Below are 14,397 nucleotides of genomic sequence, written 5' to 3' on the forward strand. Positions count from 1 at the left end.
GTATCTATTATTGATGATGTCAAAGGTCTTCCGTCCAATCAAACTCTACAAATTCATCCGTTACTTAATAGAAGCTAGCCTAAATTAGGCAGATGCCAACATGGGCAGGTTGCATGACATGCTCTCATCCTCAAAAACCATGAACAAATATACACTAATGAAAACAAAATAGAATGCAGCACAGATTATATACGGGTTCACTTGTGGCAAGGATAAACATAGTTTGTCCCGATCACAATGTTTGATTAATTACTGCAGATATTTTTGTTTACTTCTGCACAATTTTGGTACAATGTTGGGTCGCTACTTGATGTTCAATGTAAAATCTTGTAAAAACCACTGCTTTTTTACCCACACAACGATGCTGCAAACCTACTTGGTAACCTTCATCCAGTATGATGCAACATAAAGACAATTTCTCACTCTCTTTTACACAGGCGGTTTCTCTCTGTTCAGAGAAAGAGCAGCGTCTGCTCACTAGAACTTGCGTCCAACACACACACAGACACACACAAGATTCTGGCTACTTAGACTTGTAAGCTGTGCACAGAGTGAGTGGGGGTCCAGCGAACGATTATCACAAGAAGCAGGCTGGTGGTCTTATCACCCACTGTCAGCCTCTGCTCCTTCTGCTAGCTCCAGCAAGAACCATAAAGCTGCTATTGTCTCTCAGACACAAACATGCACACGTGCAGCTGAGGAAAATAGTCATTTCAATAAATGTAGGCCCCAGAGCCATCTGTCTTTGATGGGAGCTCTTATGTGTTTGGATTTGTGTGCGTAACTTCACTTTTTAACATATCTACATGTATAAACATTTGTGAAGTGTTTTCATTTATTTTTAAGTTTTAGAACTGAGAAGAGAGAAAATTATGATTTGGTACTGTTGTGTGGTTATGTTTTCTGTCAGTATATGTTTGCATACAAGAACTACGGAAATACAGAGTTAGTAAAAGATGGAGGGGGGGTGTGTGTGCATGTGCATTTGTAAGACGAGTCGATATAATAAGCAGCTTATGACCTGCCTTTCAGGAAGGCCTGTTTAGGCCTGTCTCTCTCAACCTCTCTGCACCATCAGTTTAAGATTAACTCACCCAAGCAAGATTTAATAATGTCTATTGATAAAACGTCAACATATGCCTCTGCTATTAAAAAAAGAGGCAGCACCTGCTTGGTATTCCACTTGCAGATGAAGCATCTGACATTTTTAGAGGCTAGTGTAAGATTTATCACATAAGGATTTTAGCTACACAGAAAAGAATGACACTTAGAGGTCGTCACAACAACTTCTAGGCTCATCTAGGTGGCCCCACTGACCATTTCACTCGATTCTCTGTAATCTCTGAAGTTTATGTTTTCTCTATGAATGAGAAAAAATCCAATATCTATGACTTTGAATGATGGGCTAAATATTATTGCCTTGTAGTAATAAACTAAAACTTTACTTAAGTAAATTGTAACAGAGGCTTGTGGTTTCTTAAGTTTTGAAGCTTTATTTTATACAACTAGATACTGCATGTGTTTCTCAGCTTCCTCAAGCATTAACTATAGAAACGTGCATTGTACATTAGCATTACAAACATCAAAGATCATTTTTGGAGGAAGTGTCTGAGGTTTCTCAAATACACTCCATTTAGATGCAAATGGCTTAATGACATTCTCATAAATCAGACGTTTTTAAAAATGACATTTTAAATGGATAGATTCAGCAATTGTATGAAATGGTGAGATAACATAGGCGCTGCTTCATAAGGGCAGGCTGTTTTCTGCTTTTAGAGGGTTTTTTCAATAACGATACCCTGAGATATAATTAAGGCAATAGGTGGATTTCTTCCGCTTCTTTCTCCATGGGTAGACCATGAAGAAATAGACCATTCCTTTAAAACCATTCCTCAGTGTTATTCAATATAATTACATACACTATACCACTGCAAAAACTGTTTATTTGTGGCAAATGTGCAGCAATTTGCAGCAAAGGTTCCTATATTGTTGTAAATTCTACATAATGCATACTGCTAATTCCTCAGAGTATTTTATCTCTTGTTGAAACATATAAGCTAATAACGAATAAGAAAAGACTTCACTGTTTACATGCACACAAGGTCGTATAAACCTTTCTGTACAATAAAACCATATAGTTTAGCGGCTGTAAAGATCAGAAAGGCAAAAAATATTACAAATAAATCACCATTAAAGTACCATTAAAGTAGTCAACATGACTCTTGCTATAAAGTCCAAATCTTCTGAAGCATCCATATGGTTGCTTTGTATGTGTGTACAATAAATACATATAAGTCATTTGAGAATCTTGCTCTCCACCCTGAAATCTCATTTGCAAAATGTTTTGTGCCTTTTTGTACTTTTTGGAGCTTGACAGCCCATGGTCTCTTTCATTGTACTGAAAATAATACACTGCAATATTTCTCCTTTTGTGTTCCACAGAAGAAAGTCATTCATGTGGTTTTAGAGTGTCATGAAGGTGAGTAAATAATGACGAAATAATGGATGAACCTCACCCTTTAAACTAGGTTCTATTATTGAGGAAACGTCATTAACCGCTTAAGTGAAAAACCTAGATTGTTCAGAAGAGACAGCCAAGTGTGTATCAGTGTGTTTTTCTATGTACAGGGGTCAAGATGCACTTGAGGATATGAGGAACACATACGGTGATAGCAGATTAAAGCTCTTCCTGGGGATAATGCAATCACTTCTCACCATCAATTTCCAAATGAGACACAGAACCGTCTCTGCCACTCTCTCTATCTTCAAACCTTCTTTCTTTCTGTTTCACTTCTTCCCTCAAATTTTGATCTAAATAGTGCTGTTAAACAAAAATGATACGCAGCACTGGATAGCACCTCATAATGCTAGCTCAATACAGAAACATACTAGGCATTTAGTTTTGGCTACACTGCTCTCATCTGAACTTAATCATAAAAAGGACAAGGACATAAATACACAGCAGAAAATGCATTTATTGCCATTTTCCAAAACATTATGACCCAAATAAAAGTGTAGCGTAGTTCTAGCAGGAAGACTTGCAGATGTCTATCATCACGCCATTATCTAGGTAGCTCCTAAACAAATCGATAACATTGCTGTTTCAGTGTGTTTTCAGTGGGCAACCTCCTCCTCTCTACTGCCACCAGTTGTGTCCTGTCCTGCACAGGGGTAGGCTCCTCGCCCCTTCCTCCTATCTCCGACAGAATCTGATGTTTTGAGTAGCAATTTTATTGGAATGCCAGATGGGGTTTATGCACAAAAAAATAAACATTACATTGCTGTTTCATATTATTCATCAAATAAATGTTATGCCAACTTTACTTAAGTCTGCAAGGCTTTCTGACAGAATTTTTTTATTCAAAAAATGCTGCCATGTAACTTTTAGAAAAAGAATGCATATTGATGAAATTTTTTTACACAAAGTCACATGACCACAGTATGTGCATGGACCAACTTTTAAATATTTTGGCCCATTCAATCATTGCTCCTAGTCTCAGCCTCTGAAATGTTGGTATCCCCCACATACTTTTAGATTTAAAGGTAAAGTGTGTAATTTCTATATCACTAGCAGCACCAAAGGGAATTGCAATCACTTTGTTTGAGAGACCTGAACGATGGGATTAGTTTGGGGCAGGACTACCTGTTTGATCAAACTTCAGAAGACTGTGGTTGAAATTTGTAAAAACTGTAATTATTTTTGCAATTCTGATTGGTGTTGTAAGAAGTACAGAAATCGTTTGTTGTCCTCCTCCAAACAGCCTGAGTGTAGGTGAACTCTTGACCTTGTGAATTTTGGAAAAGTGCAGCGCCTGGCTAATCCCAGTGGCAAGGCCAGGCACTAATTATATGAGCTGGGATGAGACGCGCAGATGCCGCCTGGCACTTACTCACTCACATACTACTCGGAGTACTCTAACTTGTAAGCATGGTTATAAAACCCTTGACGCTATGGGTTTAAACAGGAGCAAAGAACAAAAGCTTATGAAGCAACTAACAACCAGGCAGCTTATGACAGCACTCTGTGTTATTAGATACTGAGGTTGTGATCGGTCCCATATCATATGCTCCCATGACATATACACTCATCTATAAATTGATGACCTATAATAAATTAATCATAGATAATAACACAAAAAATAAATAAATAAGATACAAACAGATACACATATGCATACTTCCCTGACACTATATGCAAAAAGCAGTAAGTGTGATGCTCTTGTTCTACCCGCTCCATACGGGACTCAAACCTAGGTCTCCGGCATGGGAGGCGGGTGCTCTAACAAGGAGGCTAAAGGCTACAGCCTCTAGCGTCAGTCGCTAGTGCACCTCTTGAGGTCAGGAGAGTGAGGTTTACACATTGCACAGCTATCTACCAGCTGGCTCCCGTTACACTCACCCCCCTAAACCTCACTCCCATCCGGGTCACGGCACCAATGTGACGCTCTTGTTCTACCCGCTCCGTACGGGACTCGAACCTAGGTCTCCGGCATGGGAGGCCGGTGCTCTAACAAGGAGGCTAAAGGCTATAGCCTCTAGCGTCAGTCGCTAGTGCACCTCTTGAGGTCAGGAGAGTGAGGTTTACACATTGCACAGCTATCTACCAGCTGGTTCCCGTTACATAAGCAGCAAATAAGTAGAATGTCCGGAAACTCAGTGTAACAATTAAGAAGGTAAGGAGGAAGCTGGGACCGACATGACAAACACATAGACATTTAATGACACTTTTCAGTATACAAAGAAACAAAAAAGGCACTGATTTTCAGCCAGCTGCATCAAATCAGAAAAACATTCAGACATGCAGACAAGATTCGTACATCTCTCTCCCATCTGCCACTGTATCTTTTCCTTAAATACTCCCGCCTCCCCTCTCTGGAATGCGAGTCTGGTGTGGTGCCCAGGTGGAAGACATTCACCCCTTATCTTCCTGGCCTCGCTCTGCCTAGACACCGCTCGGCTCTGCCCTGCTCACCACACTCAGTATTCATAATACATAAGTGAACAATATCAGGACGATACACTGCATGTGCTGAGATTGTGAGGTGTGCTTCCAGTGGATTCTTTGCTATCTCAACAGGGCCAAAAAAAAAAAAAAAAAACTGGTCAAAGGACATTGTCAACATGGCAGATGTAGAATGTGGAAATGTATTTACGCCACACCTGCATACATACAGAACATTCTTCATCAATGGTTGAGAAGTAGGGGATGAAGAAATCAATACAGGTATCCGGACGCAGTCAGCCTCCAAGAAACAAAAGAGTGAAAGTCGTGAGCATGTTTATATTTGTGCATTCCCTCCTCCCTCTTAGGATCCCAGCCAGCTCTGAGCTTTCTCCAGATGATCTCCACATTACCACCAGACTCTGATAATTCCTAAGCCTCCTCCATTTCAGATCCAATAATGGATAAGAATGAATTTCAGCATGATCAACTGCAATCTGTTCCCTCAAACCGCTACTTTACTCTCACTCAGGATTACTGAACACACACACACACACACACACACACACACACACAGACTCACTCACTCACTTTCCGTACATCCGTAGATAACCAAAGTCACTGCAAGGCATCTCAGAGAGGACGAGGAAGGTTGGGGTGCAAAGCAATCAGAGGTGTAATCTTGTCTCGAACACAGAGTACAGTCTTTCTTAGGGGCTATTCAGGGTGTGTTCTTGTGTCTTTATGTGCAATAATTTAATTGTTGTCTGTGTCAGGGCCATTGCCAGGGATGGACAACTGTGAACATTGTTGGAAGTCAAGTCTGTGTGAACAGCCCCTTACTTCTTCGCCTACACACACATTCATAGACACCCCCCCATCGCCCACCAACAATTTTCACTGCGCACTGCAACCAACAAAAAAAGGAAGCTTCTAAGTAACCACACAACTCCACACCAAAATGACAGAATAGAAGGGAAAAAATCCTTTCCGTCTTGCCCGGCTGCAAACACGAGTGTGTTTTCAAAGCTGCAACATTGTGCCTCGGGTAGATAAGGCCACCCTCCTCTCTTGGTAAACAAGTTTTTTGGATTAGGGGGTGACGGTGTATAATGAGGGGAGGAGAGCTGTCGCTGCATTGTCACCGGCGTGCAGGGGACAGGGCAACTCTTTGCTCTGCTATTTATCCGGTGGCCTGATAGCTTACTTATCTGTGAAAGAAAATGCCAAAGCTGGTGGAATCTCATCTTCGCAGCGGTGCGGGGCTGATGGCAGACTAATAGATATATCAGCACGCGGGTGCGAGGCTAAGCCGGTCAGATGAGTGGGTGCAGGCCGCAGCTGATTGATTAGCATAGGCTGGAATGACACAGGCCGTTGAAAACCCCAGATTACAGCCGCCACGCAAGCCTAAATTGCTTACCTCTCTCTGCTGCACCGAGGGAACAGGGGCCTGCCAAATTACAGCCCTGTCACCTGAACAAGGTCTGTTTGGAGAATGTTAATGCATATAAACAATTAAAGCGATAGGGAGAGAAATGATAGGGATGAATATATATATAGAGAGAGAGAAAGAGAGAGAGAGAGAGAGAGAGAGAGAGAGAGAGAGAGAGAGAGGAACAGTTAGATGAGGAAAAAGGAGGTGAAGAGGCAAGTGATGAGATATTGTAAATGTGCTTGCTGACGAAAACATCTCTCATTGTGACAACGCACAAGCGCAGACCTTTCCTTTGTGAAAATTAATTGTTTTAGTTCATGTGGGTAATTACCATTGAGTGTTTTCTGAGGTATAATGACCAGTGCCAGGGACAAAAGGCCTTTGAACAAGAATGATCACATCTGTAAACACTAGTGAAAATATATATGAATTCATCAAAAGTCTGAAAAACGTCCTCTCAACCGCACAGATGGTATCCCAATCCCTTTAAGGCAATTCATGTCACTAGTCTAACAAGTTTGTAACCAGCTTTGGATGTAATTTAATTACAAAGTAATCAATTACTGTAATATAATTAGCAAAATCTGATCAAAGTTAATGACTTTCAGTTAAGTTAATTATCCATCCATCCATCCATCCATCTTCAACCGCTTATCCGAAGTCGGGTCGCAGGGGCAGCTGCTCCAGCAGGGGGCCCCAAACTTCCCTATCCCGAGCCACATTAACCAGCTCTGACTGGGGGACCCCGAAGCGTTCCCAGGCCAGTTTGGAGATGTAATCTCTCCACCTAATCCTGGGTCTTCCCCGAGGCCTCCTCCCAGCTGGACGTGCCTGAAACACCTCCCTAGGGAGGCGGCCAGGGGGCATCCTTACCAGATGCCCAAACCACCTCAACTGACTCCTTTCGACGCAAAGGAGCAGCGGCTCTACTCTGAGCTCCTCACGGATGACTGAGCTCCTCACCCTATCTCTAAGGGAGAAGCCCGCCACCCTTCTGAGGAAGCCCATTTCGGCTGCTTGTACTCGCGACCTAGTTCTTTCGGTCATGACCCAGCCTTAATGACCATAGGTGAGGGTAGGAACAAAAATTGACCGGTAGATCGAGAGCTTTGCCTTTCGGCTCAGCTCTCTTTTCGTGACAACAGTGCGATAGAGCGAGTGCAATACCGCCCCCGCTGCCCCGATTCTCCGGCCAACCCCTCACTCGTGAACAAGAACCCCAAGGTACTTGAACTCCTTCACTTGGGGCAATACCTCCTTCCCTACCTGGAGTACGCACTCCATCGGTTTATTACACATATTTCTAAAATAATAATATACATATAGAATAGCTTACATTTTTAACACGAATGATATTATGATAATATGTACATCTGTTTGCATTTTATGACAGCTAAAGGGTGTGCGCCCCCTAAAGAGTCAATAAGTATTAGGTATAATTTTTATAATTTAAGATTTGAGAATGAGTACGAGTACCGATACTTCCTTTTTGGTACTTGCCAATATGATACCTGCTTTTATTTTTGGTTTATTATCTGAATACCATATCAGCAGTTTATTTTCAATTTATTATCAAAATGGTGTTGTAACAGTTCAAGGTCGGGCAAGGAGGAAGGGGGAACCGGCTGAACAGTAAACATAAAGTTTAATCAGAAACATAAACAAACATAAGGACACACATGCAACGCGGACACGTGCGTCTCTCTCTCTCTCTAAAACTGGTGCCACCGTTTCCCCTTTATCTCGCTCTCTCTCGCTGATTCAGTGCCGGCCGTGCACCATCACAGCCCGGCCATGCCCTCCTCCTCATCACATTCCTCCCCCGCCCGATTCAGGCCAGGCCCCACCGGTCTGACTAACTCTACCCCCACCTCTGGAGGGGAGATACTGTCAGCCGGTGGAAAGACGAGCGACCCCTCAGTTCCCAGTCAGATGCCCGCGGCTGAACAGTAAATCAGAAACTCAACATAAAACAAACATAAATATAAGTACACACATGCAATGCAGCATGCAATTGTATTTCAAATTCATGGATATTTATAATTTGACAGTGACTCAAATTAATTAACTAGTATTTGTTGCAATGAAGCTTGGTACCTTGATCCATAAGAACTATGCATGGGCGCTTGCTTTGGTTTTGCCACCCCTCATAGTCTGCATGCCACCCCATGAAAAATTTCTAGATTTGCCCCTGGTCAGATGCTATTGGTTTTTGGTATTGGAGCATTTTTTATGAGAATGAGCACAAGTACATGAGCACGGTATCAATAAATATAGACATTATATAATATAAACTATGTATTTATCTCATTAAACAACTGCAATTGCAGTGTAATAATTAAACATAAAGTGATTTTATTTTGTGCTGAATATTTACCGAATGACAGTTGCATGTCAGATGGTATAGGGGCATTTTTATGAGCACGAGCACAAGTACATGAGCACGTTTCAGACCCGAACATCCCTAATAAATATAGACATTATTTTGAATTAATTTAGTGAAAAAACAAAAGCTTTTCTGTGAAAGGGTTTTAAAAAGTCACTTAAAAGTAATTAGTAATGTGATTACTTGTCCAAATAAGTAATCAGTAAAGTAATTAATGTGATAAAAAAATTGGAGTAGTAATTACTTGTAATTTGTAATGAATTACCTTTTTGAGTAACTTAACAAACACTGTTCGTAACCCTTCTGCTATTTACAAGAAGCTAAGTACAGCTCCAATCTTCGATACTTTAATTGGGAAAGATCATTATTCTCCAAAATGGCTGGTCAAGATTACAAGCAAATAACATCAGCAATAAAATCTAACAACATTCATATAACAAATAGAGCTTCAAATTCAAATTCTCTCTTCAGGCTGCTCTAGCTAATGCATATGCACGTTCTATGAAAACTGACATGCTACAATTTGTCCTTTTCATAAGTATACCAGTGACTCATTCTATAATGTCATTGGTAATGCATACGTAGGAAGCTGTTCTGCTCACTGGGACCAGAGTTCGAATCTGGCCTGGCCATGTCCTGATCCGATTCTCCCTCTCTCTCCCTCTGCCTTTCCGTTAGTTATGTCCTAAATAATAAAGGCAAAAAGCCAATTATAAATATTTCCCACCGCAAACCTATTAAAAAAGACAGACATTTGTCTGATGAAAACAGTGTCCGTGCTGCTCAATCTCTTCACTATATAGAATCACAGCACTCTTGTTGGCAGCAGTCTTAACCTGCACTACTTCACGGCCCTGTAGGGGATACAAGAACTGCACTGTGAGAAAATGTGTGTGCTCAGTGGGTGATAATGTGCGAACAGTTATCCACTGCTGCAGGTGTGTATGTGTGTGTGTGTGTGTGATTTAATGTGTACATGTGCAAGTGTGTTAACAGTTAGAACAATAGACAGGTCAGAGCTTGACACACGCACACTTGTACAAACAAACACAGACACATCTCAAGGGTGACACTGTAGCCTTTAAGACAGAGCTCACTTCTGAACTGTAAACATGACGACATGTCATCATGGTGCCATCTTTCTGACATGTACTGAAACCAGTTTTTGTCCCTACTGCTGAATATTAAATTGTTTTATTGAGATTTTATTAATGTAATTTAGAAATTTCACAAAGCATGCACTGCTCCTTAAGTCAAGCGCACACTGCAAGACAGAAGCCTGTCACCTTTCATGTATAAAGTCTGTAACTAGTGTGTAACAAAAAGCCCCAGATCATTGTCAACTTGCAGCTCTTCTAGTGTGCACACTTGTACATACAGTATGTGCTCCAAGTAGTCGTAGACACTATGTCGAATTAAACTTGTTTAAAATCTAGCTGACCAGTGATCAGGTGTGCGCACTCTATGCTAAGCAAGAGAGGATCTCTGAGCAACATGAAATTGCAAATAGAAGAATTTTGGGCTTGTACCATTAAAAATGGTGAACAACTTAAAATAGATGGTGATCAGACCTACAGTATATAGATTAAGCAACCATGGTCTTGTAACCGAGCATTCGCGTGGAGTTTGCCTAGATAAATAGAAATAAGAAAATAACAAACGACTGCGGCCAGAGTTTTAATCCGTGCTTCTCTCTTTATTAGCTTACACACCAGTAGTGGAACAAACCGGACATAAGCACAACAGAACAACCAGCCCCTGTGCGCATGCCCACTCACCATTTACGGTAAGCTCCGAGGGGATAATGTACTGCACACACATATATACACCATAGGCGTATAGGCACTCAATGTTACAACAATTAACTAAATCCAAAATTAAGTCTGTTACAGTCTCATTAAATCACATTACTGTAACAGCAACACTGGAGGCGCTACAACAACAAGAGTTTTATTCATTTTCATACAAATCACGAGTATATAATGCTATTTTAATTTTAATACATCAAAACACTTTAACTATCACACATGCTTTAAAAGACGATACATTTAACACTTGTATGACAAAATAACTAGATAATTTTTTGGGGGCAAATCAGTAGCAATATGGCTACTATGTGTGGTTCCTGTGGAAATGAAGTTGTATTGCAAATTCATGGATATTTATAATTTGATAGTGACTCCAATTAATGAACTAGTATTTGTTGCAATGAAGCTTGGTACCTTGATCCATAAGAACTATGCATGGGTGCTTGCTTTGGTGTTGCCACCCCTCACAGTCTGCATGCCACCCCCTTGCCACCCCATGAAAAATTTATAGATTTGCCCCTGGTCAGATGCTATTGGTTTTTGGTATTTGAGCATTTTTATGAGCATGAGCACAAGTACATGAGCACAGTATCAGACCCGAACATCCCTAATAAATATAGACTTTAAATCTCATTAAATCGCTACCATTGCAGTGTAATAATTAAACAAGGACATAATGTGATTTTATTTTGTGGCTGAATGTTTGTTACTTCTCCACCCAAGGGCCGCCTGTACTCCCTCTCTGAACCAAAGAGGATAAGTATATCCATGATTCATTGGTGGCTGGCCTCATCCAACACTCCTCTTCTCCTGCAGGCACAGGGAAAAAGGATGGCTCACTCCACCCTGCATCAATTATCGTGGGCTGAATGACATCACCATAAAGAATTGGTACCCCCTCCCATTGATGTCGACTTCTCACAAAGTTGGATCTCCGCAACGCCTACCACCTGATTCGGATCAGGGAGGGTGATGAGTGGAAGACAGCATTCAACACCCCCACTGGGCACTATGAATATAGGGGGATGCCCTTCGGGCTTACTAATGCCCCGGCTGTCTTTGAGGCCCTGGTTAATGATGTGTTGAGAGACATGATCAAAAGATTTGTGTGTGTGTAACTTGACGATATCCAAATTTTTTCTCCTTCGTTACAGGTACACATTCAGCACATACAGCAGGTGCTGCAACGTCTTCTGGAGAACCAGTTGTAAGTCAAGTCTCTTGGTTATCAGCCTCCTCTGTTTTCTGTCAGGACGCCGGTTTGATCAGCCTAGTTGCGTTTGTGTTGGTGCCATTGTTTGTCTGGAGTTTTGTGTTTGTGTTCCTTTGCTATGTGTTTCTGCACGTGTTGTTCTGTTGTGTTTGCCATGCGTTCAACTGTCAGTTGTCGCCCCGCCCTCGTTACCCTGTTAGTTCAACATTACTCTCACATGTTACCCCTCATTAGCTTCTCTTTATATTCCCTTTGTGTTTTTTGTTCCGTACCAGATCGTGTTTTTGCGTCTTGTTATTCACATCTTGCTTTTCATCTTGCCGTTAATGGTAGTCTAGTTATCTAGTCAAGCTTTATTTTCTTCAGTTTGATTTTGCTTTGGATTCCAAGTTATTTCTATTTTCCTTTTCTTTTTCTGTGTCTTGTGCTCAGCTTGTTATCCAGCCTTATTTTGATTTGTAGTTTTACCTAGTATTTTACTCTTTCCTTTTTCCATACTTGGCATAGTTAAAAGGTTTTTTGTTTATTTGTTTATTTATCTTTATCTCCTTTGGCTTGCATTCAGACCAGTTTAGTCTTATTTTTAACTTTTTATAAAAAATTTTTTCTCTCAAGTCTCCCCATCTCCCAGGCTACTGGACAGTGCCTATTCTCCTGCCACCTCCAGCCTCCCTGCTGCCATCTCCCTTCCCCTTCGCCCGCTTCACCTGCCACCACTGCCCGTTGCTCCCCCTGTCTAATTTGCCATCATCCTTGACCTCCTGTGCAGACTGCTCTTGGCTGGGGGTTACCATTCCATGGACCTTGTCTACGCTATCTGAGGCCGTCATTGACTCTGATCCTTATCCAGTCCAGCCCGTGCTTCTGTTTGTTACCCCTTGAACCCCCGCTTTCCCAATAAACTGTGTATTACCCTGCAAATTGAATCCTCTTCTTTCTGAACCCTGACACATTCTAATACTGATGCACAATTTTCTGATGTGTATTTGTGACAAGTAGAATATTCTGCCTGAAGTATTGCTCTACTTTTCAGGCAATAGAAAAACTTGGTAAAGGCTGAGCATAATTATAAATAATTTTAACATCTCTACTTTCATGGTAAATTATTATTCAAATTAACACAATCTCTACATTAGGGGTTGGTATTCTAAAAAAATATTATTAAAATGTCACTGTTTTATTATATTACATTAATACTTTTAAAGCTCCTAAAGTTATTCAGCCATAAGCAGTGAGTGGTTTTCTAATTTTCTTGTTACTGTTAAATGACATGTACTAGACAGTGGTCTATTCGGTTACATGTACACTTCAAGTCCGACATTTTGATACAAATAAATGTTTTTATTTTTTATTACATTCACTTAAGACATAACTGACTGTGTTTACATTAATACCTCGTCAAAATTGCCATTTTGTGGAAGTGTATTTGACCGTTCAGGTGCATATGTGCTTTAGCACGAGCACACGTATGTAAAGCAGAGCACAAATACATAAGCCGCCTGTCAGTTAGCATGCACACCTAGTGAAGCGAAGGAATAAAATATCAATCAATGGCTGCTGCCGCCAGTATAGCAATGCAATACTACTTTTAGTATTAAACTAAATACTTGGGGTGATGCAAAGTGCCAACGTTTGGTAGGGAATGTGCATTCGTAGCCATCGTTAGTTAGTTGTGCGCTATTTTTCATTTAAATGTGCACTTTTCTCTGCATATAGCATGAGGAGAGTAAAAGCATCTAAAGATGCTTAAAATTAAAACTGACTGAAATTTTAGATTTTACATTTACATTTATGCATTTGGCAGACGCTTTTATCCAAAGCAACTTACAGAGCCCTTATTACAGGGACAATCCCCCTGGAGCAACCTGGAGTTAAGTGCCTTGCTCAAGGACACAATGGTGGTGGCTGTGGGGCTCGAACCAGCGTCCTTCTGATTACCAGATTACCAGTTATGTGCTTAGACCACTACACCACCACCACTCCAGTGGCACAGTAAATGTGCTTAAACCACTACACCACCACCACCATTTTAAAATGAAAGCAGACATTGATAGTATTGGTAGCTTGCTAACTAATTATTAAAAACAATGTTTTATTTAAATCCTTTCATTGGGCATAATAGATATTTGCTTATATCGCCCACCCCTAAAAGTGGCAATTACAAACATCAAATTTAATGAGTGTAGTAAGATGTCTGGTCAAAATGAGTAAGTGGTGTTTTTGTAAACAAAACAAGTAAGTGATGATTAGAATGATTAAACCTAGTGAGTGAACATATTAGGTCCTTGATAGTAACTATATATGAGTAATTGGTGTTTTTGTAAACAAATATATGCAACAAAAGGAGACAGCTGCTACCTCATCACCCAGCAGTGAGAGTTTGAACAAGTTAATAAATAGTTTAGTACGTTAGATAAAGTAAATGTTAAAAACAAGTAAGTTAAGTGATGATTAGAATCATTATACCTAAAAACACCTTAAAACAAATGCAGCAGACAAAAATGTCACTTTTATGATCCCTCAAAAAGAAAAAAGAAACATGTTGAACTGTTCAATTATCTATATTAATATATGATTTTATGTTGCTGGCAAAAAAAGAAAAAGAAAAGA

The 14,397-nt window shown here is 40.5% G+C and overlaps 1 protein-coding gene across 1 annotated transcript in view; it reads right to left on the reverse strand.

Annotated features, from left to right (window-relative positions):
* Positions 1–14,397, reverse strand: part of camkmt (calmodulin-lysine N-methyltransferase) — a 177,712-nt gene that overhangs the window by 54,661 nt on the left and 108,654 nt on the right. The gene's annotated exons all lie outside the window — the stretch shown is intronic.

This window comes from Xyrauchen texanus, chromosome 20 (assembly GCF_025860055.1).
Source record: "Xyrauchen texanus isolate HMW12.3.18 chromosome 20, RBS_HiC_50CHRs, whole genome shotgun sequence".
Classification (NCBI taxonomy): domain Eukaryota; kingdom Metazoa; phylum Chordata; class Actinopteri; order Cypriniformes; family Catostomidae; genus Xyrauchen; species Xyrauchen texanus.